Genomic DNA, 27,167 nt, shown 5'->3' with positions numbered 1-27,167 from the left:
TATACTTTCCGTAATATACAAACTATTCCATTCAGACTTCGTGTACATGTTTTTTTCCTTCTTTCAACCATCCTTGTGATTTCAAGAGCTTATTTTATCATTCAGATATTACTTTTGTGAATTTCTCGGGATACATGATCAAAACCTAAATATTTTGGTGTAAAGTGCTGTTTAACTGCATCTCTTGCGGATGATATAGCTTTCCTGAATGCGTAGAAAAAAGATATAGTTCCTTACATTTTCTACATTAATTTCATTAAAAAAAAGCCATTTGCCAATGTAATAAAAAGAAAAACTAATCAAAGAATTCAAATATCGAAAAATATTCAACTCGTGACCGAACAACACTGATAATTAACTCATGCGCTACGCGCATTCGTCAATTAATGTGTTGTTCGGTCACTCGTTGAATATTTTTCTCTATTTGAATTCTTCGATTAGTTATTCTATAAATAATTTAGGTCCACTGTCTGCAGAATCCATTTATGTCTAAAATTTAAAAAAAAATCACATGCAAATCTGTCGGTAATGTTACTATAGTACATGTAGCTTGAGAATTAACAATTAACAAAGTTTTGGTATATACTTTTATTTATCTTTATTTTTTAGTTGCTTAAGGTGTCTTTACAAAATTATTGATAAATGATAATATGATTTAAAACGACAAATGTAAAAAAAAACGAAACGATGAAGAAAAATATTGGTCCAGGTGAGATTCGAACGTAAATCCTATTCATTATGACGCAGCGTGTAGGCGATATGAACCACATCGACACAACAACAACATGTCGTTAATAACTAATATTTATCATTTTGATTCAAAAACGGTGGAATTCGTACTCCGTGATTTTTCGGTCATTCTGGTATTTGAAATCGCTCTTCGAACGTTTTTAGGCTTCTTGTTTGTTTGATAATTCCATAATTCGGATCTGGACCACTACTGACGATTCATTATTTGATAAACCGTGCACATACAGTGCAACAAAATTGGTTTCAGTAATTAAAAATTTCACCGAGTACGAATTCCACCATTTTCAAAAATATGATCACATCTTTTAAATTATACTAAGTTCTTTCAATTCTGTCTCCCCAAGGGTGACTGGGGAATAGAAGTATGGTCACCATTGGTCTTCCTCCGACCGGCAGTAAAATCCTCGTCAAAGTGGGGCGTCCGTTTTGGCTGTGCGGGATGTACAAATTTGCAGCCACGTCCGGTCAGAATGGGAACGTTAAATCCGATGCCTCGTGTAAAGAGAGTGCCACGCTCTTTGGACGTTAAGAACCCTTGGAACAACTCTTTGATGGGTCCGTAGGTGACCTGTTGCAAGGCTAAGTTTCTGTCCTTATCCAATATACCCTCATTTCCCGTGGCAGTGTAAATTTCTCCGACCTTAATCCCGGAAGGCCCTATTACAGAACCTACCTATTGTATTTATTGTTAACTTGTTCTCGTCCTGAATATGCATGAAATATTTGCCACTGGACGTTAAGCAACCAACAATGAATCAATCAATTCAATTCTGTCTGTTAATATCAAGTTTTAACGAATGATACGCTGATTTCTATTCCGCTATTAAAAGCTTCTTAACAACAGCACCAGTAAAATTCCGTGCGTCAGTTCCGTAATCGCTTACAACAAAATAAATACGCAAGGGCTAGATCTAGGCTAAGCTTGAGAGGCTATGTTATACTTTAAAATAAAGAAAAACACTTATTTACTATCTATAGCCAAACTTTATTGTTATCAACCATTGACAAAAAATTCTGTTAAAAAATACATATGTTCCTGGTCAACCTTTAGTCTGATACCGGTATATATGAAAAACGGACGATAATTTTAGATTTTTGATGCCGGATTGAGCAAGTTTTTAATAAAAATTCAGTATGAGCGTAGCTTTGCCCCATGAAAATATTTCAACATAAGATGTTTTTTGTTGATATTATTGCTCTGACAAAATATTTTGTTGGGGCAAGAATGCGCTGGTACTTTTTTCGTAAAAAAACTTAGTGAAAATGAGTAAAAAATTGCAAAAAGCCAGCAAATATGCACGTGAAGTGATGTAAAAACACGGCATTGTGACGTCATAACTACAAAATAATTTCGTCCTTTGTCATGTTTTTGGAGCATTCACATTTTCTGCGGCATACAATGCAACACTTGCATTTAACACAACTGCAGGAATGGCAGTTTTCAGTGCAGTTAAAATCATTACAGGGGAGTAACTGTCTGCTCATTCCATCCAATAATAAAATGCTTCGCTGGGGCGCAGCTTGATACGACCGCAGAGGTCGAACCCTGAACAGTTGGGGCAAGTATGGACACAACATTCAAGCTTGATACAGCTCTGAATTTGGATTGTTATTAAATATTTGACACAGCATAGGTTTCTGATACAGAAAGAATGTGGTCTAAGAACTTGAATTTTTTTAATTTACCTATTATGGTCCAATGTCCAAAATCAAAATACATGGTTAGATTCAGCATATCAAAGAACCCCATATATTCAATTTTTGTTAAAATCAAACAAAGTTTAATTTTGGACCCCAACTTGGACAAACTTGAAAACTGGGCCCATAATCAAAAATCTAAACACATGTTTAGATTCAGCATATCAAAGAACCCCAAGAATTCAATTTTTGCTAAAATCAAACTAAGTTTAATTTTGGACCCTTTGGACCTTAATGTAGACCAATTTAAAAAACGGGACTTAAAATTAAAAATCTAAATACACGGTTAGATTTGGAATATCAAAGAACCCCAATAATTCAATTTTTGATGAAATCAAACAAAGTTTCATTTTGGACCCTTTTGACCTCAATATGAACCAATTTGATAGCGGGGCCCACAAATAAAAAATCTAAATTCATGGTTAGATTCAGCATATCAAAGAACCCCAAATATTCAATTTTTGTTGAAATCAAAAAAAGTTTAATTTTGGACCCCAACTTGGACCAACTTGAAACAGGGCCCATAATCAAAAATCTAAACACATGTTTAGATTCAGCATATCAAAGAACCCCAAGAATTCAATTTTTGTTAAAATCAAACTAAGTTTAATTTTGGACCCTTTGGACCTCAATGAAGACCAATTTAAAAACGGGACCCAAATTAAAAATCTAAAAACACGGTTAGATTTGGCATATCAAAGAACCCCAATAATTCAATTTTCGATGAAATCAAACAAAGTTTAATTTTGGACCCTTTTGACCTCAATATGAACCAATTTGATAGCGGGGCCTACAAATAAAAAATCTAAATACATGGTTAGATTCAGCATATCAAAGAACCTCATATATTCAATTTTTGTTGAAATCAAACAAAGTTTAATTTTGGACCCCAATTTGGACCAACTTGAAAACTGGGCCCATAATCAAAAATCTAAATACATGTTTAGATTCAGCATATCAAAGAACCCCATATATTCAATTTTCGTTGAAATCAAACAAAGTTTAATTTTGGACCCCAACTTGGACAAACTTGAAAACTGGGCCCATAATCAAAAATCTAAACACATGTTTAGATTCAGCATATCAAAGAACCCCAAGAATTCAATTTTTGCTAAAATCAAACTAAGTTTAATTTTGGACCCTTTGGACCTTAATGTAGACCAATTTAAAAAACGGGACTTAAAATTAAAAATCTAAATACACGGTTAGATTTGGAATATCAAAGAACCCCAATAATTCAATTTTTGATGAAATCAAACAAAGTTTCATTTTGGACCCTTTTGACCTCAATATGAACCAATTTGATAGCGGGGCCCACAAATAAAAAATCTAAATTCATGGTTAGATTCAGCATATCAAAGAACCCCAAATATTCAATTTTTGTTGAAATCAAAAAAAGTTTAATTTTGGACCCCAACTTGGACCAACTTGAAACAGGGCCCATAATCAAAAATCTAAACACATGTTTAGATTCAGCATATCAAAGAACCCCAAGAATTCAATTTTTGTTAAAATCAAACTAAGTTTAATTTTGGACCCTTTGGACCTCAATGAAGACCAATTTAAAAACGGGACCCAAATTAAAAATCTAAAAACACGGTTAGATTTGGCATATCAAAGAACCCCAATAATTCAATTTTCGATGAAATCAAACAAAGTTTAATTTTGGACCCTTTTGACCTCAATATGAACCAATTTGATAGCGGGGCCTACAAATAAAAAATCTAAATACATGGTTAGATTCAGCATATCAAAGAACCTCATATATTCAATTTTTGTTGAAATCAAACAAAGTTTAATTTTGGACCCCAATTTGGACCAACTTGAAAACTGGGCCCATAATCAAAAATCTAAATACATGTTTAGATTCAGCATATCAAAGAACCCCATATATTCAATTTTCGTTGAAATCAAACAAAGTATAAATACTGGACCCTATCTTGGACCAACTTGAAAACTGGGCCCATAATCAAAAATCTAAACACATGTTTAGATTCAGCAAATCAAAGAACCCCAAGAATTCAATTTTTGTTAAAATCAAACTAAGTTTAATTTTGGACCCTTTGGACCTCAATGTAGACCAATTTAAAAAACAGGACCCAAAATTAAAAACCTAAATACACGGTTAGATTTGGAATATCAAAGAACCCCAATAATTCAATTTTAGATGAAATCAAACAAAGTTTAATTTTGGACCCTTTTGACCTCAATATGAACCAATTAGATAACGGGGTCCACAAATAAAAAATCTAAATACATGGTTAGATTCAGCATATCAAAGAACCCCATATATTCAATTTTTGTTGAAATCAAACAAAGTTTAATTTTGGACCCCAATTTGGACCAACTTGAAAACTGGACCAAAAATCAAAAATCTAAATACATGTTTAGATTCAGCATATCAAAGAACCTCATATATTCAATTTTTGCTAAAATCAAACAAAGTTTAATTTTGGACCCTTTGGACATTAATGTAGACCAATTTGAAAACTGGACCCAAAATTAAAAATCTAAATACACTGTTAGATTCGGCATAACTAATAAATAAATGTGATCAAAGATTTTACAAATTTAATGCGCCATACTGTGCAATTAAAGATTACTTCTTGAAATTTTTCAATATTTGAAATTTGAAAAAAAAATAATATTTGAAGAATAATTCTTTTTAATTTCTGAAATCTGAAATGAGAAAAAATTGGCCCCCCACAATTTCTTTTTATCCCCCCCCCCTTTTTCCCCCAAAAAAATTCTTTCCCTCAAGATATGGTCATAATCTCAATTCAAATTTCCAATGGAGTTGGCAACCATAATTACCCATTTAAATTTACCATAGTGCTAACTTAATCTATTTTATAATAGAATTAATAAAAATATAATGTCAAATCTTTCATATGGATTTTTTTGTAAAAAAAAAGATGAAAACATTTGCAGATATTTTTACTGGTCTTCCTTTATAAATATGCATTTCTTTAAACATAATTTAAAAGCAGTGTAAGGGAAGTAACCAAAACGTTGTATTTGGATTACCTCCCTTACACTGTTTTAGATTATCTTTATTGTTCATTAACCATTACTTTATACATAATTTAAAAGCAGTGTAAGGGAGATAATTTCAATGATGTATTTGATTTATCTCCCTTACACTGCTTTAAATTATATTTTGTACTAAAGTATTTGTCCATTAACCAGGACAACCTTGTTTTTCCCCCTTTTTTGCCCCTAATTCCTAAACGGTTTGAGCCATAACCCCCCAAAGCAAATCCTAACCATCCCTTTGTGGTATGGAAACTTGTAGTATAATTTCAGAGAGATCCATACACCGTTCCACAGTTATTGTCTGGAAACTAGAAAATGCTCATTTTTGGCCCCTTTTTGGCCCCTAATTCCTTTACTGTTGGTACCATAACCCCCAAAATCAATCCCAACCTTCCTTTTGTGGTATTTAACCTTATGGTCAAATTTCAAAAAGATCCATTCACTTAAACTAAAGTTAGAGTGCGAAAACCAATATGTATTCGGACGACGACGCCGGACGACGACGACTCCGGACGACGACGACGACGACGACGACGACGACGCCAACGTCATACCAATATACGACCACAAAATTTTTTTGCGGTCGTATAAAAAGTGTCTTAAAATGTATGAACGCTGGCATTGTTCAGTTTCAACAAGAGATCTCAAATACTCCCGGCTGCTACATTTACATTGGAATTTTCGGTTACTTCTGCATATATCACATGGTTTGGATACACTCCTCTTGAATACATAGCATATCATTAGTCCGAAGCTGCCATCACGGACACATCTGCCAGTTTCCTGCCACAGTAAAAGAAGTGTTGATGGCAACCCCCACAAAACTACTACCTTAATGTTGGGTATATTTACACCCATTCCGCATGCAACTGTTGCAACCAAAGCACGAATGGTACTGTCTATGGAAATAAATTGGTCCATGATTCTTTGCTTGGATTCCTCATCTGTGTGAGCATGGTACATTTCAACCATGCGGTTTTGAATGATTGATTCCCCATTATATGCGGCAGATTTTAGCTCTTGAGTGTATCCATATATATAAGGTTTCACAAAGAGCAATAGAGTTAACATATATTACCAAGACCGTGTCCATCACACAGCAGCTTGTGAGTGATTAGCAACTCAGCCGATATCAACGAGACACATACAAGCAGCTTCAAGGCCAACTTTGCCATATTCTGGTCTAAAGTCTAATTCCCTAAACAAAAAATAAATCAAACCATTAATTCCCCTTTGATTATTGTGGCTCGTCATATGACATCTCGGACTAGACAATAAGTTATCCCTATGATTTATATCTTTAAATAAATACAATTTTTTATCATTGATTGATTGTTGGTAGCTTAACGTGCGGTGGCAAATATTTCATGCATGTTCAGGACGATCATGAGTTTTTAAAAAGAAAGTGAAATGTCATGACAATTTGCCATATAACCTATCATTACATCGAAAGAAGAAAGAATAAGTTTTGAGTACAAAAGATAAATAAAATTTATCATGATTTGCGAGGAAACAGTATTTCCTGACTGAGAAAAAAACAAAAAACAAACACCCCATTGAAGTTAACAGTCAGACCCTTACCATTCAGAGATACAGTGGGCCTCATCGTAAGCAACTACACATATCCTATCTTTATAGACCTCTGTGATGACATCACGCCAGAACTTCACTAGTATTGCCTCTGGTGATGCAAACAGTATACTGGCAAGTCCATCTTTAATACCTAAAAAAAAGATTCAGATTAATAAAAACAAGGACGATAATATTGAAATCTTGTTGATTATTTATCTTTTGATATTTTACATTATGTGTATACATGTAGGCGCTGAAAAAAGGAACCTAACTTGTCAAGACAGGGAATACTGGTTTTTCGTTTAAAAATTCTGCTGAGCACTTTTTCAATTATTTGGCCCTAACTTTCCCTAATCTTGTTTGTTATACTCTTAACTTATTTTTATACCTTTTAAAACCAGAAAGTTTTTCATTATCTCGTCTTTGGGTGGAAATGTGACTGTCAATGATAGGGGATAGCATGTTAATATTGTTGAAACGATGTCTGTTATTTGCATAATGTCTCTTTTGCTTTTATATGAGGTGTTCGTTACTTATGAGGGTTCTTGTATTTTAGAGCACCTGAAATCACCCCCAGTTTTTGGTGGGGTTCGTGTTGCTTAGTCTTTAGTTTTTCTATGTTGTGTCATCTGTACTATTATTTGTCTGTTGGTCTTTTTTTTTTTTGGCCATGGCGTTGTCAGTTTGTTTTCGATCTATGAGTTTGAGTCGTTTTTGTTGGTAGCCACTTCGAATCTAGACTTCATTTAAAAACATTTTGCAAACGAGCACACGGATCTGCTCGGCTGAAAACAACAACTCATTTTAATGTGGAGTTGACAGTTATGATTGATTGATTGTTGGTTGCTTAACGTCCAGTGGCAAATATTTCATGCATGTTCACGAGAAAAAATTAACAATAAATACAATAGGTAGGTTCGGTAAAAGAGGTCAACTGGGTTGCAGGTCGGGAAAATTTGGACTGTCACAGGAAAATGAGGGTATATTGGAAACGGATAGAAATTCAGTCTTGCAACAGGCCACCTACGGACCCCTCAAAGAGTTGTTGCAAGGATTATTAACGTGCAGAGAGCGTGACACTCTCTTCACGAGGCATCGGATTTAACGTCCCCTTTCTGACCGGACGTGGCTGCGTACTTGATACATCCCGAGCAGCCAAACGGAAGCCCCACTTTGGCAAGGGTTTTACTGCCGGGTGGAAGAAGACCTGTAGTGACCATATTTCTATTCCCCAGTCACCCTTGGGGAGTTGTCAATTATGTGTTTCCTGACTATTAGAAAGCAGATAGCACAACATCGACAGTTTCCTGTCATTCTGCATAGTCTTGATAAAGGTAATGGTGAAGCAGCAGCCCTTGATTTGACCAACATTCGTAGTGGTTTTGATGAGTAACAGTTGAGGACTTGAGAAAATGACTAAGGCTTCCTCGTGTTTTATTATGGATAACTGGGAAGTTCTTGAAAGGATATACCGGTTAACAGAAAAGATGCCAACCCCCATTGAGTGCAATCAATAAAAGATATTCACATTTCCGTAATTTGTGTCTTTTTTCAGTAATATTAACGCAAAATTTTATGATAATCATATGAACAACTGGGCACATAGTGATATGATTGATTATTGATCGCTAAACGTCCAGTGGCATATATTTCATGTATATTCAGGAAGAGAACAAATTAACAATAAATTCAAAAGGTAGGTCCTTTAACAGAGGTTGTTCGGGATGAGGGTCGGGAAAATTTACACTGCCACTGAAAAATGAGGGTATATTGGATATGGGACAGACATTTCGCATTGCAACAGGCCACCTACGGTCCTATCAAAGAGTTGTTTCAACGGTTCTTATCGTAGTGTGTGTAGCACTCTTTTTTCAAGAGGTATATGAATTAACGTCCCCATTCCGACCGGACGTAGCTGCGTACTTGTACATCTACCACAGCCAAACGGACACCCAATTTGGCAAGAGTATTACAGCCTAATGGAAGAAAACCTGTAGTGACCATATTTCTATTCCTTAGTCACCCTTTTGGGTGTCATTCAGTGACAAAACGATGTCAGTTATTTATCAGAACTACGATTCAAAGTTGATTAGCAGATGACCATCGCGTTAAATAGAAATATTTTTCATAATATATACAAAAGGCATAATGGTCCGGCTTTCTAGTTTTGTTTTTTTGTTTCAGAAATTTAAATTATTACACCAGACATTGTAAAATTAAAAACAAAGACTTGTTTCGTTCATTAATTATTCAATATTAGAGTATCGTTTTTTACTGGTAGTCCCGATTGATTGTTGGTTGCTTAATGTCCAATGGCAATTATGTCATGCTTGTTCAAAACGAGAAGTTAACAATAACTTCAATAGGTAGGTATTACAATAGAGGCTGTCCGGAATGAAGGTCGGGACAATTTAGAATACCGCGGGAAAATGAGGGTACAAAAATGTATATTGAATACGGACAGAAATTTAGCATTGCAAAAGGCCACCTACGAACCCCTCAAAGAGTTGTTGCAAGGGTTCTTAACGTTCAAAGATCGTTGCACTCTCTCTACACGAGGCATCGGATTTAACGTTTTCATTCTGTCTGGACGTGGCTGCGTACTTGATACATCCCTTACAGCCAAACGGACTCCCCACTTCGGCGAGGATTCTACTGCCGCTCGGAGGAAGACCAGTGGTGACCATATTTTTATTCCCCAGTCACCCTTTAAAGGCGTCACAATTATCAAAAATGATTTATAAACGAAGAACTGTTCTGGACAGGTAATGACCGTAAATCCGTAACAAATAGAATGTTCATCGTAACACCGTAATTTGGGTCCAAAAATCGTAACAATTACGGGAAAATCGTAATGGTTGGCATCTATGTGGTTTATAGATATCACGTGACTTTTTAGATCGAACATGCCGACAAGATGGCGATATGTCGAGAACTGATAGTGAATTTCAAAAATCGATTTTGATCTCTTTACATAGAGAATAAAAGTTTTTTATTTATGAACATGTGGTTTTTTATGCTTAAAGAACAAAATATCAATTTTTAATTTTTTTGCGGAGTTTCCCTTTAAGATAAGCAATAAAAAAATGAACGCAATGCTATGATAATGTCACAATACAAAAAGAAATGACATTCGTCATCTAGGACTGCATGTTTTACATAATTTGTGTGCTCTTGGAATGTTACTGTATCTACCCAATTCAATGCCTAGGGAATGATCACTAAGTCTAAATTTTTATGAAAATGGAGATATTTTATGAAAATAGATGATGGTGAAGTGCAGTTTCCAATGCAGTTCAACAATAATAGTGAACACGCTTTAAGGTTTTGGAACATGTTGTGAATGACCAATCTCTCTTCTGTTTTCTATTTACTTCAACAAAAATTTATAACAGAGGGCCCAAGATATTAGGTTTCAATAAGGTTTGCATGGGAAATGCTGAAATTAAAGACGTCTGTAGATATAGGAATGCAGAAAATCTAGCCAGTTTGGCAAGTCCGAAGGAGAAATAAGTGCACTAGAAGAGCTCAATAAAAATCGGAAAGTACTAGTAGTAAGAACTGTTAATTGTTTACGACTTTGTGCTGCAAGTGAAGACAGATGTAATGTTTGTTAAATATATAGAGGGCGGCTGCATTCCGCTACATCTAAACCAAACCTGACACATAGACTCGCTTACATGAATCCTAACATGTTAATAGAAAGATGCATTAACTCGCGTGATGAAATATGACGGCTGAAGAGAAGAGTTGATGTTCTGGATGACCAGATACAAACTGATCAGCGATTGGGTTTTGAGCACTTGTTCACATTTAAAACCTGGTCATTTTCTGCATGTGCTTGACCCAAGTCAGAAACAAGTATTTTGCTGGGGTGAATCATATTTTTTCTTTCACACTTACATATGATAGCCCCTAGTCAGGAGCTAGTAATTCGTTGCTGTCAATTAAACGTTTTTTTATCTCTAATCATGACACAAACATTTTTAAATACCACCTTAAATTATTGTAAATGTTTTGTCTTTGAGGTGTTTTCTTGATTTACCTTCACCAAAATTCATCATGCATGAAATATTTGCCACTGGATCAAATTAATTGCATTAATAACTGCACGCTACTTTTTCTGAATTTATAGTATCTTAAGTTTAATTCAGTAAATTTTATTTTATACAAGTAGAACACTGATTCAATTGAGGTTTCTTTCCGCGTGTATATAACAATTGCCTTACCCACTTCCAGCCGAAAACCCATGCATGTCACTTTCTTATGCGTCTCTTCGTCAGCTTGAAATATTTATTATCTTGAAACAACCATCAGCTTGAAACATTTATTATCTTGAAACAATGGACATTTGTGGCCAAATATAACACTTATCAAACGTACTTCTTTGATGCTTCTAAAGCAATTTTCTGGATTTGCCTTTTTCAGGATTGCTCAAACCAAAACATCTGAGAGCCAAGGATGTGTAAGAACTTGAATATGTTAGAATTTAAGAAATGCATGTTTTAAGTCACATGTCAGGTACATATTCAAACAAAATATTAGCTGCATATAACTAAAATTTGTCAAAGAAAGTCTTCATAGTCACCAGTTAGCAAGTATCATATATATGTAAAATATAATATAATAATTCCATTCTTACAGCGAATGGCAAACCAAAAAGACCATGTTTGTTTTGTGGAAAATTTCAAACTCATCTGACCAGACATTGCAGATTGTAACGTAAAAAAAATTGATTAAAGAACGAAAACCAAGAAAAGACAGAGATGGTGAGATAGAGAAAGAGCAATGTTTTTTTAAAGAACATATGAAAAATCACAAAACTAAAATGTTTTGCAGCAGAAGGTTGCACTAGGGAACCAGTAACTATACCCAAAGATACTGTTAAAGATGTCAAATACATTGAAGAATATCAGAAGGATATTTTGAGTTCCTTTTGGGATGAACAGAGCGGAAGATTCTTTAGAAGAGATCCATACATAAGACTTTGGTTTATATTATTATAGGAAGATGGTATCAAGAAAAGACAAGTCCCGTTGGCACGGTGCACTCCTGTAGACACTCCATCTGGTCGGAGTGCATACATCGCGCGCGCCTCCATTAAGTAGGGAGCGACAGGGGGATTAGCCCAATGAGACAACTCAGCAGCGGAAGGAGAGGAGGAAGAGCCAGTGGGAGTTAGCAAATGGGGAGCAGAGGCAACCAACATCAGCCTCTCCACCAAATTGGGATTGGTCCAACCCACCACCAGCAGCTCCACCATATTGGGAGCGGTGGCTACTGCCGCCAGCAACTCAACCAGCAGAGGGAGACAGTTGGTACAGCCGGCAGGGAATGTAGAAGGTAGGAGCATCCCTACACTCCAGCAAAATAGGAAAAGCATTATGAAGCAGATGAGAACAATTGCCAATTTATATTTCTATGTTAAAGGAGACTTAAACATCGGGTACATCTGTTACATCTGCATTAGGTCTAACTTTCCTGTTGTATGGGTGGAATTAATTCAATGGCAGTAGAAGATGATGGAAGGATGAAGTCAGGACTGTAAAAGAATGAATGGCTTCCTTATCTGGCAAGGGCAATCTTTTATTTTGAAAGAGGTATAAAGCGTTCAGAAATCATCTCGAAACTGTCTCGCATGTAAAAGCAACAGCTGTGGGCCTGGCCAAAATATCAGCTGATGGGAATGTCTTGATTTACATAATGCCTTTGAAGGTAAAATTGCAATTACGTGTAATTAATTTTGAAAATTAAGTTATTAGGGGGTTAGTTGCTTTACGCCGCCCTAGCGCAAAAAACGCTATATCGCGGCGAGAAATAATTCAAAGTATATTTTAAAAATCAGACAAAAAGTCCTTCAGTATACTAAAATATTCTCACCATATTGAAGAACGGTATTGGTGTTTCCTTGGTTTTTATGAAGAAAAAAAAAGGTCATGGTTTTCCCTTTTGTTCCATGCTGGAACAGGTGCTTTTATGTTAAATATGGGGTTTTTTTTCAGATTGATGAACTGGCATTTATAGGGATATATATGTGTATATTGACTATTGGAAGTAATTTTGGTTTTAAGTGTTTATGATAAATTGTTATATGCGATCAACAATTAGGACGATTCTTGGTTGAACAACACAATTTAAATCCCTTAAGTTATTGGACTCAGGATTAGGTCTTGAGGGTTTGCTTGCACCTATGGTCGGTACGGAGTTGTAGCTCTGGTTATTGGCTAAGTGTTATGCAAGACGGGTGAATCAAATAAAAAATTATAGGATAGTTGTCCAGGGCTGAGTCGTCTACTGTGATTTATATGCCTAGTTTTTAAGGAAAAGGTTAAAGTATGTTTTTAATTTTATAGGTTATGTTAAATGATTAAAAGATTTCACTGTTAATAAAAAAGGGAAGGCGTCGTCTTCAGTTGTCATGCCTTTATGCCTTTAGGAAGGAGGGGTGTATCTTTACCCTAAGCCCGGGGAACTTCTCCCAGCTAGGAGCAGACAACCGACACCAGTGGGCCTCTTGACGGATGAAGCTGAGGACGGAGTCTGCGCACGCCAGCAGCGCAGTCTTGTGTATGGTCATCTTGTGGGCCAGACATACTTCGAAAACACAGTTTCTTTCCCCGAATTAAGAGGTAATATTATAGTGTAAAGCCTTAAAACTGTATATATCTTTAGTCCAGGTCGGGTCCTGTTAGGGGAAAATGATCTTTCCACGAGACCATCATTATATTAATATACTACTGTTCTTTCCGACCGGGTCTGAATTAGTGGTTCTTTACTTTTAAGCTCTGATTTTGTCAAAGATATAACGGGTTGTTAGAAAAAAAGACTGAAACCAACAATGAGCTTCCAGAAAGTGGTTATACACAATTTAGTGATGAATTTGTAAAATGGTCTAAAGTCGACACTGAGCTTCCAAAATGTGGAGATGCACAATTTAGTGATGAACTTGCACAAAGGTCTAAAGTCAACATAGAACTTCCAGAAAGTACACAATTTGGTGATGAACCTGTACAAAGGTCGAAAGTCAACAGACTATTCCAATACACAATTGATAATTCAAATACAGGTTGGTTTTCCTATTTTCACGTTTTAATCAAGTTAACATGTCAACAGGGACTTTCTAGTTAGTAAAGCAATCCCTGATGTCAAGTAGTTTGTAATGATCCAACAAAAAATAAACAGAAGTCATTTCTAGTCGTGTGACATAATATAACAAGAGGCTCTCAAGAGCCTGAATCGCTCACCTGTATTTCACAGAAGATTTTTAAATGTTAGCAAACTTGATGAACAAATTGTGTAAAACTGTCTTTAAAGGGCAATAACTCCTTAAGGGGTCAATTGACATTTTTGGCATAGATGCCAACCCCATTGAGTGCAATCAGTAAAAAGGCACTCACATTTCCGTAATTTGAGTCTTTTTTCAGTAATATTAACGTAAAATTTTATAATAATCATATGAACAACTGGGCACACAGTGATATGATTGATTATTGATCGCCAATTGCGTTTCTACTTCGTCTGACTCTATGCTCATTCCAATATCGATTGATTGATTGATTGTTGGTTGCTTAACGTCCAGTGGCATATATTTCATGTATATTCAGGAAGAGAACAAATTTACAGTACATTCAAAAGGTAGGTATAGAGGTTGTCCGAGATGAGGGTCGGGAAAAGTTTTTCCTGCCACTGAAAAATGAGGGGATATGGGACAGACAATTAGCATTGCAACAGGCCACCTACGGTCCTATCAAAGAGTTGTTTCAACGGTTCTTAACGTAGAGTGTTTAGCACTCTTTTTTCAAGAGGCATATGAATTAACGTCCACATTCCGACCGGACGTGGCTGCGTAATTGAACATCCACCACAGCCAAACGGACACCCAATTTGGCAACAGTATTACAGCCTAATGGAAGAAAACCTGTAGTGACCATATTTCTATTCCTTAGTCACCCTTTTGGGTGGCATTCAGTGACTAAATGATGTCCTTTATTTATCAGAACTACGATTCAAAGTTGATTAGCAAATGACCATCGCGTTAAATGAAAATATTATTCATAATATATAAAAAAAGGCATAATGGTCCGGCTTTCTAGTTTTGTTTTTTTGTTTCAGATATTTAAGTTGTTACACCATACATTGTAAAATTAAAAACAAAGACTTGTTTCGTTCATTAATTATTCAGAATAAGAGTATCGTTTTTACTGGTAGTCCCGATTGATTGTTGGTTGCTTAATGTCCAATTGCAAATATTTCATGCTTGTTCAAAACGAGAAGTTAACAATAAATTCAATAGGTAGGTATTACAATAGAGGCTGTCGGGATGAAGGTCGGAAAATTTGGACAACCGCGGGAAAATGAGGATATATTGAATAGGGACAGAAATTAATCCCACCTCCGAACCCCTCAAAGAGTTGTTGCAAGGATTCTTGATGTTGAAAGAGCGTTGCACTCTCTCTCTACACGAGGCATCGGATTTAACGTCTTCATTCTGTCTGGACGTGGCTGCGTACTTGATACATCCCTCACAGCCAAACGGGCGCCTCACTTCGGCGAGGGTTTTACTGCCGCTCGGAGGAAGACCAGTGGTGACCATATTTTTATTCCCCAGTCACCCTTTTAAGGCGTCTCAATTATCAAAAATGATTTATAAACGGAGAACTGTTCTGGGCAGGTAATGACCGTAAATCCGTAACAAATAGAATGTTCATCGTAACACCGTAATTTGGGTCCAAAAATCGTAACAATTACGGGAAAATCGTAATGGTGGGCATCTATGTATCAGTGATTCGTCTCTTCAAAGACGCTCTGTTCCTTTCGCTTATGTCATTCTGTGAGGTGCTGTGGCGTTGAGTCAGAGATGCAACATTCCACTATGTATTTTGAACTGGATGGCCAACGACTTCGCTTTTACATTTTATGGAATTCTGGAACGACAAGAGCCAGTTATTAGGGGTCCTACATTTTAAATTAACAAAATGGACTTTTTAAACAGTTTTGTCATTACCAGGAAGGTATTGCTATTTGTATATGCGATTCTTTAATTGTATTTGTATGTATGGATTACTTTGTTATATTACTTGGATTATGAAGAATGCTACGATGTATACCCTAGCTATGAATCACAAAGATTGAGGGTTTTGAACTTGTGTTTTCAGCAGTATTACAAGTTCACCCTTGGGTGCCTCGAATTTTCTAATAACGCAGTCATCTTGCGTTCTGTTTTTTTTTATCTTTATTATCCTGCGTTCTGGTTAGTTGATTGGAGTGAGTGGTCCCAGTCAGACGTAAAATGAATAAATTATAAATCTTAAGAAATTTTCGGGAAAACTGATCCTTAAATGGAGGAATATCTAGGAAAATATTTAGCAACATTTAGTAAACTTAAACTGAAAAACATTGCAAAAACAAAAGGTGTTTAATAAACTAGAAGAAATATTGCTTCTGGGTAGCATTGAAGATTCAAGAGAGAACTGCTGTAAACTTGTGCATTTTGCACTACAGCGTTGTAACCCGATTCAGTTGGACAAGGATGAGGACACATGTATTAGGATTTTCTTTTGACCATGAAATGATAGAGTTTTATATTGGATTTCCAACATTTGATTTATTTTTAATTTTCTATTCTGTGATCAAGCCTACTGTAACAAGAATGAAAACTGTGTATTATAAATTTTCTGAGGAACCCAGCAATAGAGGACGTCCAAAGTCGATGGATCCTATTGATGAACTATTTATGTCTTATGTAGCTTAAAGTGTTGTTTTCTGACTGAGGATTTGTCAGTAAGATTTAACATTCATACATCAACCGTAAGCAGAAAAACAATAACTTCCGAGAAATTATTTGTATTTCATATTGAGTAGCATTAATATTTGGCCTAGTTAAAAAGGGGGGGGGGGGGGATAATGAAGCATGTGCCACAGGACTTCCAACTTCTATACCCTTATACTCGTGTAATAACCTTCATCCCGGATGGTATTACAAGACCTACCTCTTGTTTTTTTTTTTGTAACTTGTACTCGACCTGAACAAGCATGAACTATTTGCCATTGGACGTTAGGCAACCAACAATCAATCAATCCAAAAATGCGCAGTTACCAATTTATCTAACGTGCCAATAGCTCTAGATCCAGCAATAAAAACTTTGGCTTTTATATTAATAAGGACAGGCTTTCACAAACTACTTGATTGAGGGTAATCCCGATGAAGCTCCAAAATACCATGTCTATGGAAGTATACAGCAGCACAATCATGAAATGCCATAGGCAATATAAAGACTCTCTTAAACCAAATATATTCTGTCTGTCATATTTAGCAATTTGTAGCAACATCTTATGTTTTCATCAGGTATATAAATAAACTCTTCATAGTTACCAGGATTAAAATTATATTTAAGCCAGACGCGCTTTTCGTCTACAAAAGACGCTCGAATAAAAAAAAAAGCGTTTAACTACCATTCAGAAGAAGACCGAGTGACCATCATTATATCCCCAAGTCACCCTTGGGGAAAAAAAAGGGGGGGGGGGGTGGGTAGGAATCGACAACAGATGTCAAAATTATTTGAGGTGCCACAAGACAAAGTAATTATAGAACCTCACGAAATAGAGATGTTAGTTGGTAAGTTAGACATTTCTTTAACTTCGAGTTCACATCCATGCAGAATGTCTTCTATTCAGTGTAGGAATCACCTTAATTTAGCTATACTAAAATAATTATGTGTTTTAGTAACTTATTTAGAGTTTATCCACTGAAAGGTATAGTGTTGTATGTTATTAACTTGAGCATGATGGGATTTATAGGTTGCAATTCTGTAAATATAGACAATGCAATTTCCCATAGGAACTCCCTTTGCGGCTAAAACTGTGACACTTTTACTATGAAGTTTCGTGAAAAATAATATCCCAGAACGGAAAGTTTATATGCACTACTATTTTATTCAAAGGTCAAAATATAGGGCTGTGCGGCATATTTTCAACATTTATATGCCCTGAACTTCTAAGAGTTTAAACTTATACTAAAATTCTATACTACCCTTACCTTCATATTTGGACCTCCTAAGAATTAAAATTTAGGCGCTACCATGTTTTTCTATACTGGTTACATTCCCAAGTGATGTCTCTATGAGATGAAACACAGAGATCATAAATGGGAACCAGTACATTAACAAATTAACATATCTATGAATATTATATATCTCCCCAAAAGAGGCGTGGTTTGAGAAACAGCTGTATTTACAAAGTGCAACCTATACAAACATTTATTCAAATAGAAAACCTTCTAAAAACACTTTTTCTCACAACAATACTTATTTATAAGAATTATAGCCTTAAGGAAATCACTGCATATACTCTAAGTTTCCTTTTACAGTACATTTTATACCCATACCCCTATTTCAGTTTTTTAAAGAATTTGAAAACAAGACTTTAATCATTGCCAGCTTACCCTATGTGCATGTTTTCTGACATGAAATGTCTAAAACATGTTTGAAACTATTCTGATAACAAATTGAAAGCATTTTAGAATACTATAAATGTATTGTTTAGTAGTTTATCATTCCAACATTCAAGATTAAACAAAGTATCCAATCCTGCCTGTGTCTCCAGTCCACATCTTACTGTATGCCTATTTGTCAATGAAAGTTCACAATTTATGTCTCAAATGGTCAGTTAAGAATTCTTGTCACAACAGTATCATCTCTAACCATATAACTAACATAAGTTAGTTAATGTATGAACTAGAAGTGTCTAAACAAAGCCATATTTGCAAAATTGTATTTAAGAAGATATCAGTCTGGTGCATAAATTCACTAAAAGTTTGATAGAAATGACTGCTTACATCTTATTTTTGCATAACTTTCCAGCACAGTTATTGTTTTGTTTACAAAAGACCTTGAAAATAATAAAATCATAGCATTTACAAGTTAAATTATCTGTTTTATGACCCAGGGTAGGCATTTTTTTCTGTTTTTTGCCCCCTGGGGACTCACATTTCCTTAATATTTTCCCAGTTTCTAGCAATGTGGAGTATTTAGTATATATTTAGGATAGAACACACTATTGTAAGTTTTATTGAGGTCTTTTTGTAATTCTAGCTTGTACTTTTTAATGCCACGGTCACAAAAAAACACATTTAGGTGTTACGGCTTACTTTTGGGTTATCGACAGAATTAAAATAACCTAACAAAATTATTAAGGAAGGATCAACGAGTTGCAATGACTGCGAAGAGTAAATATAAGCACTTCTAAACAATTTAAATCACAAATAGGCATATATTACGAATTTATTTTGAATTCAGGGCTTTAAGTAAACCATGCATACTGTAAACTGTGAATTTATGCTGAGTCATCATAGTTAAGGCTCAGGATTTTCTCAATCTTCATGAAATATTTATAAAACTTCATATTTGAGTTAAATTCTTTAAAAATCTCTGAGATAAACCAGATTTTGTGAAATTCTGTATGTTCTATTTTTTAACCCTATATAGGTTGCAATTCTGTAAATATAGACAATGCAATTTCCCATAGGAACTCCCTTTGCGGCTAAAACTGTGACACTATTACTATGAAGTTTCGTGAAAAATAATATCCCAGAACGGAAAGTTTATATGCACTACTATTTTATTCAAAGGTCAAAATATAGGGCTGTGCGGCATATTTTCAACATTTATATGCCCTGAACTTCTAAGAGTTTAAACTTATACTAAATTCTATACTACCCTTACCTTCATATTTGGACCTCCTAAGAATTAAAATTTAGGCGCTACCATGTTTTTCTATACTGGTTACATTCCCAAGTGATGTCTCTATGAGATGAAACACAGAGATCATAAATGGGAACCAGTACATTAACAAATTAACATATCTATGAATATTATATATCTCCCCAAAAGAGGCGTGGTTTGAGAAACAGCTGTATTTACAAAGTGCAACCTATACAAACATTTATTCAAATAGAAAACCTTCTAAAAACACTTTTTCTCACAACAATACTTATTTATAAGAATTATAGCCTTAAGGAAATCACTGCATATACTCTAAGTTTCCTTTTACAGTACATTTTATACCCATACCCCTATTTCAGTTTTTTAAAGAATTTGAAAACAAGACTTTAATCATTGCCAGCTTACCCTATGTGCATGTTTTCTGACATGAAATGTCTAAAACATGTTTGAAACTATTCTGATAACAAATTGAAAGCATTTTAGAATACTATAAATGTATTGTTTAGTAGTTTATCATTCCAACATTCAAGATTAAACAAAGTATCCAATCCTGCCTGTGTCTCCAGTCCACATCTTACTGTATGCCTATTTGTCAATGAAAGTTCACAATTTATGTCTCAAATGGTCAGTTAAGAATTCTTGTCACAACAGTATCATCTCTAACCATATAACTAACATAAGTTAGTTAATGTATGAACTAGAAGTGTCTAAACAAAGCCATATTTGCAAAATTGTATTTAAGAAGATATCAGTCTGGTGCATAAATTCACTAAAAGTTTGATAGAAATGACTGCTTACATCTTATTTTTGCATAACTTTCCAGCACAGTTATTGTTTTGTTTACAAAAGACCTTGAAAATAATAAAATCATAGCATTTACAAGTTAAATTATCTGTTTTATGACCCAGGGTAGGCATTTTTTTCTGTTTTTTGCCCCCTGGGGCCTCACATTTCCTTAATTATTTTCCCAGTTTCTAGCAATGTGGAGTATTTAGTATATATTTAGGATAGAACACACTATTGTAAGTTTTATTGAGGTCTTTTTGTAATTCTAGCTTGTACTTTTTAATGCCACGGTCACAAAAAAACACATTTAGGTGTTACGGCTTACTTTTGGGTTATCGACAGAATTAAAATAACCTAACAAAATTATTAAGGAAGGATCAACGAGTTGCAATGACTGCGAAGAGTAAATATAAGCACTTCTAAACAATTTAAATCACAAATAGGCATATATTACGAATTTATTTTGAATTCAAGGCTTTAAGTAAACCATGCATACTGTAAACTGTGAATTTATGCTGAGTCATCATAGTTAAGGCTCAGGATTTTCTCAATCTTCATGAAATATTTATAAAACTTCATATTTGAGTTAAATTCTTTAAAAATCTCTGAGATAAACCAGATTTTGTGAAATTCTGTATGTTCTATTTTTTAACCCTATATAGGTTGCAATTCTGTAAATATAGACAATGCAATTTCCCATAGGAACTCCCTTTGCGGCTAAAACTGTGACACTATTACTATGAAGTTTCGTGAAAAATAATATCCCAGAACGGAAAGTTTATATGCACTACTATTTTATTCAAAGGTCAAAATATAGGGCTGTGCGGCATATTTTCAACATTTATATGCCCTGAACTTCTAAGAGTTTAAACTTATACTAAAATTCTATACTACCCTTACCTTCATATTTGGACCTCCTAAGAATTAAAATTTAGGCGCTACCATGTTTTTCTATACTGGTTACATTCCCAAGTGATGTCTCTATGAGATGAAACACAGAGATCATAAATGGGAACCAGTACATTAACAAATTAACATATCTATGAATATTATATATCTCCCCAAAAGAGGCGTGGTTTGAGAAACAGCTGTATTTACAAAGTGCAACCTATAGGCTCTATTACTTGGATAGAAAATATTTTGGTCAAGGGACATAAATGTAAGGAAGGACTGAGCTTATGTCAATAATATAAATACCCTACATATATCATGAAATATATTATTGTAATTATTGTGATAGTCCTTTCCCTTGAAAAATGGATATAATTGACAATGGACGCTTAATATTATATTATAAAGAATATGTTATACCATTAATTTTGAAAGTTGGTTTTGGTATCGTGCATTAAACATAATTCAAGAACTAACAGTAATCATGTAATTATATACCTCTGGAAGATCATAATCGAAACCAATAAATTACTTAATGATATTCCAGAAACACATGTTGTACACATTGTTATAATTTCATATCATTCTTGTACTTGCGATAAATTAATATTAATTTGTTTTAACAGAATAAATTAAAAATTTAGATTTCTACTTTAGGGAGCTACCATTTGATTTGTATGGGGTGGCTCGGTTGAAATTTGAAAAAAATAGGCAGGACAGGACTGTCAGGAGTTTTGAGTAAAAAAAAAGGCAGGATAAACTTATAAAAAAAATGCAGGACCTAATAGCGTGAAAAATAAAAAGGCAGGACAGATATTACAACTAAATAAGCGAAGAGTGGACTTTTCGTGATTGAAAAAGAAGAGGTCGAAACAAAGCCTGAAAATTCTGATGAGTTATACTGATATATTGTTGTGTCCAGAAACACAAACTTCAGCAAAGACATACTGTTATAGTACTGATGCATGGCAGCTTAAATTAAATACTCTCAAAGTATTAGAAGGTAACCAGTCTGAATATCAAATAATATGGTACTAATGTTAGACTTAAAATATTAAAATACATTGAAAGGTACTGTAGGGCAGTCCAAACAAATGTTATAGAACATTCCAAAAAAATCTAACCTTGCAGTAACAGAAAATATATAAGGTCCTTTATTGATTGTTGGTTGCTTAACGTCCAGTGGCAAATATGTCATGCATATTCAGGACGAGAACAAATTAACACTAAATACAATAGGTAGGTTCTGTAATAGGGTCTTCCGGGATTAAGGTCGGAGAAATTTAGACTGCCACAGGAAATGAGGGTATATTGGATAGGGACAGAAGTTTAGCCTGGCAACAGGTCACCTACGGACCCCTCAAAGAGTTGTTGCAAGGGTTCTTAACGTGCAAAGAACGTGGCACTCTCTTTACACGAGGCTTCGGATTTAACGTCCCCATTCTGACCGGACGTGGCTGCAAATTTGTACATCCCGCACAGCCAAACGGACGCCCCACTTTAGCAAGGGTTTTACTGCCGGTCGGAGGAAAACCAATGGTGACCATACTTCTATTCCCCTGTCACCCTTGGGTGTATAAGGTCCTTTAGGCTCTTATTATAATCCATTGAGATATATTGTGTTGCTATGTCCACAAAAAAGGTCCGATATTCAGTAATTTTCACAAATCGATATCGCGCTCTTTGAGACAACTCTGATTATCTCCATCACAAATCAGTAATTATTAGCACCGTCTAAGTATATATATTTGTTAACCATTCGTTTGACGTCTTTGAGCTTTTGATTTATCCATTCGATTGCTAATTTTTTTTATTCTTATTAAACTACTGCAGGGGTGTTTCGCGATCATGACTCATGGTCGCGAAACGACCCCTGCAGTAATGACTACATCTTTATCATTGAAAGACATCTTGTACTTACACTAATAGTAAAGGAATCATCGTACAACTCGCTATACTACAAACGACAAAATTACTTTCCATTCATCTGCGCGACGTTCAGATTTGAACCACTTATCTGCGAAAATACCTTTCACAACTAAAGAATGTCTCAACGAAAACTGTATTAGTCTATCGCATTTGATTATCTAAAATTTAATAATAAATATTGCAGCTGATTTAGTGATACAACTAATGCAAACATGAACTTTCTTTGTTCAGGAATGGGGATAGCGTCAGAGACTCGATAGTTGGTTTGAACATTACTTGGACATTTATACCCATTAAGTCTGGTTCGTAGTGTTCACTTTATGTTGTCAATACAATGGGATTCTCTGCGACTGTTAAACAGGAAACGGATAGAAGGGAGTGGCTGAGCTAGCTTTAGAACCAGGGTTAAATCCATTATCTTCTTCACAATTTCACTGTACTAAGTAAGGAATTTGACAGCTGATTTTCAATCGTTTAATGTGTTTAGCCTTTTATTTTACTTTAGAAAACGGAACATTCCATTTACATTTTTTGTAGATTCACATTTAGCCAGACGTGACGTTACACAGGTAAATTTAAAATAATTTTGTCGTTGACAGTACAAAGTTATTTTATATGCTCTCAAAATTGTTATTCGTTACAGTGTGGAGTCCGATTGAATGCGAGGATTGTGCAAGTTTGCAGCCATGTTCGGTCAGAATGAGGACGTTAAATCCGAAGCCTCGTGTAAAGAGAATGTGACGATTTTTAGCACGCCAAGAACCATTGCAACAACTATATGAGGAGTCCGTAGGTAGCCTGTTGCTAGGCTAAATTTCTGTATATATCCAAGATACCCTCATTGTCCCTTAGCAGCCCAATTTTCCCTAAATAAATAAAAATTATTTTAAATGTCAGCTTTAAATAAAACCAAAATCAAGGATTTTTATTTTCATAATAGTCTAAATTTATAATCAGATATTCATGATTTATAAAGTAAGCCATTTATAAAACATCTGAAAAGATCAAGTTGAAATAATTAGTACCACTTGGTGATCAGTTCTGCAATTAATTCATAATAATGTCAGTTAGTTCAACTTGGCCTTAAGATGTTAAGGACAAACTTCCAATCGCAAAATCCACCACACCTAACGCCACAGGAAAAGTTGCATTACCTTTAATATGTTAGCCCGACCTTTAGTAATGATAATGATTAATGAAATTAAGAATGGAAATGGGGAATGTGTCATAGAGATAACAACCCGACAAACGAGCCAAAAACCACCGAAGGCCACCAATGGGTCTTCAACACAGCGAGAAAATCCCGCACCCGGAGGCGTGCTTCAGCCCTTAACAAAAATAAGTACTAGTTCAGTGATAATAGACTTCATACTAATAAAAAGTTAATTTAGTATTAAAAACATACCGATTAGTTCTCTTTCGATTTCGTTTAGTTTTTCCAATTCATTTTGTTCTAAATCTTGAAATTGATTCTTTTCTACCTGTTGATTTTTTTCTTCGACTTGATTCTGTTCTTCCATTAGATTCTGTTCTTCGACTTGGTTATGATCTTCCGTTTGATTCTGTTCTTCGACTTGGTTATGATCTTCCGTTTGATTCTGTTCTACCCTGTTATTTACTTCTTCCTTTTTTGCACAACTCGCTTGAGAAGATTGAACGATAGCACTCGTCTGAATTGTCTTTGTTGAAGTCGTACCACTGTTCGAATCTATAAAATACATGAAATGCCATGACAAAATAAGACATTGATGGTGTTCCTAATAAATTGAGACATTACTATAAATATTATCATTATTAAATAAATAAATTTATTAATTAAAAAATAAAATAATAAATTTTTAGGACAATAAACAACACACACATAATCACTTATGAAGTCATTTTTGTATCGATTATCATTATGTATACAGTTATACCTTTTCTGTCTGATGAGTGATGAATGCTATAGTATCATGGTCGGACCATAGATGGTATATCAAGGACTGACATATTTATTTCATCGTAAGTACTGAGATAAGATGTCAACTCATCTCTCGCTTCTTCTGAGATACCTTTTGTAGTATCTACATAATCAGTGAATATGCTGTCTCCTACTTTTGGCAAATTCTTTGATGCAGATAACTGGTTAATTCGAAGGAATGCTTGAACTTCATCCTGCATCCCTTTCGCATTCTGAAGCAGTGAAATGATATTAACACCTAGGGATATATGATAATTGTTACCGACTCAATGTGGATACCGAAGAGTAATTTTTCAGATCATAACAAGATAAAATAAAACGAATAAGTTTTAGAGCTCATTATTCCGACAATTGCCAATTAAATGTTTGGATATTTTGTCTCCAACAGACCAAATCTGTTCTCGATCCGTAAATTGAGCAAATGTTATTAAAATTCTACATTTTATGAGCCTTTGGCTTTACATTCCGAAATGAGACCGTGATGTTCAGACACCAACATCCAAAATATATTTTTAAAGAACTGAACACGGTTAAATGCGAAGATTATTGCTGTTGTCATTATTATGATGATCTGCATGTGTCATGTTAGGGATATTTGTGAAGTCTGTTGTTGTGAGGACACCTGCCATATCAGACGACACTGTTCATGACGACGTCTATTCCAGATCTTTTGATACTAGTCGACGTCCCAGCCAGTATTTTATTTGATTTTCGTAAATTCATGTGTTCTAAATTCATATTCTTCGCATATCATCAACAAACATGGACAGGTCATGAAAATCTGCATCCGAAATACACAATTTTTCAGGAGAAACTGCATCCGTTGTAATGCTTCTTTATTTTCAGATTCAATCTATTCATAACTGTTAAAAATGAAAATTTAACCCAGATTCATATTAACACTCTACTTTTAAAGGTTTTATCCAAACGTTTCAGTAAACGATAAAACATTTTAAGCATCTGTTACTGAAATTTTTTTCCCAACTTTTGTCTTTGTATAAGGTCATCAAATTGTTTACCACATTTTTTCTTTAATGGAATTTTCTGCGACTGTTATACAAGAAACGGATACAAGGAAGTGGTTTAGCTAGCTTTAAAACCAGGGTTAAATCCATTATCTTCTTCACAATTTCACTGTACCAAGTAAGGAATATGACAGCTAATTGTCAATCGTTTAATGTGTTTAGTCTTTTATTTTACCTTAGAATACGGAACATTCCATTTACAATTTTTGTATATTCACATTTTGCCAGACGTGACGTAACACAGGTAAATTTAAAATAATTTTGTCGTTGACAGTACAAAGTTTTTTTTATATGCTCTCAAATTGTTCCTCGTTACAGTGTGGAGTCCGATTGGATGTGAGGATTGTGCAAGTTTGCAGCCATGTCCGGTCAGAATGGAATAGTCATTCTCAGAATTAGTCAAAATGCAAAGATGACAATTAAAAAAAAACTGAATGCAAGGAAAATTAATTTTTATTGATGTATGTAAATCTGTAACATTTGAACAGTAGAAAAACGCTAAAATGACATCTTAATCTCATATAATTATACATGAAATCTCAAATATACCTTCGGCAACCATGAAAATTTTCCTTCCTGTAACACATTTTGAAATTCCAAAAAAAATTGAATTTTAATATTTTCAATTGTTTTTTTTTTTCAATCAGCCAAATAATATCATGTAGAAAGTTAAGTTTTAAGCAAATAAAAAATTGGAAAAAGCAATGCTAAGTAAATTTAATAAACGTAGTTCGTGTTTTAATAAAAGATGTGTTAAGATTTTCTTTTAATTTTCAATTAAAAAAAAATGTTAGCTTTATT

Source organism: Mytilus californianus, unplaced genomic scaffold, assembly GCF_021869535.1.
Source record: "Mytilus californianus isolate M0D057914Y unplaced genomic scaffold, xbMytCali1.0.p SCAF_23, whole genome shotgun sequence".
NCBI lineage: Eukaryota > Metazoa > Mollusca > Bivalvia > Mytilida > Mytilidae > Mytilus > Mytilus californianus.
Note: the sequence above shows the minus strand (reverse complement) of the source record.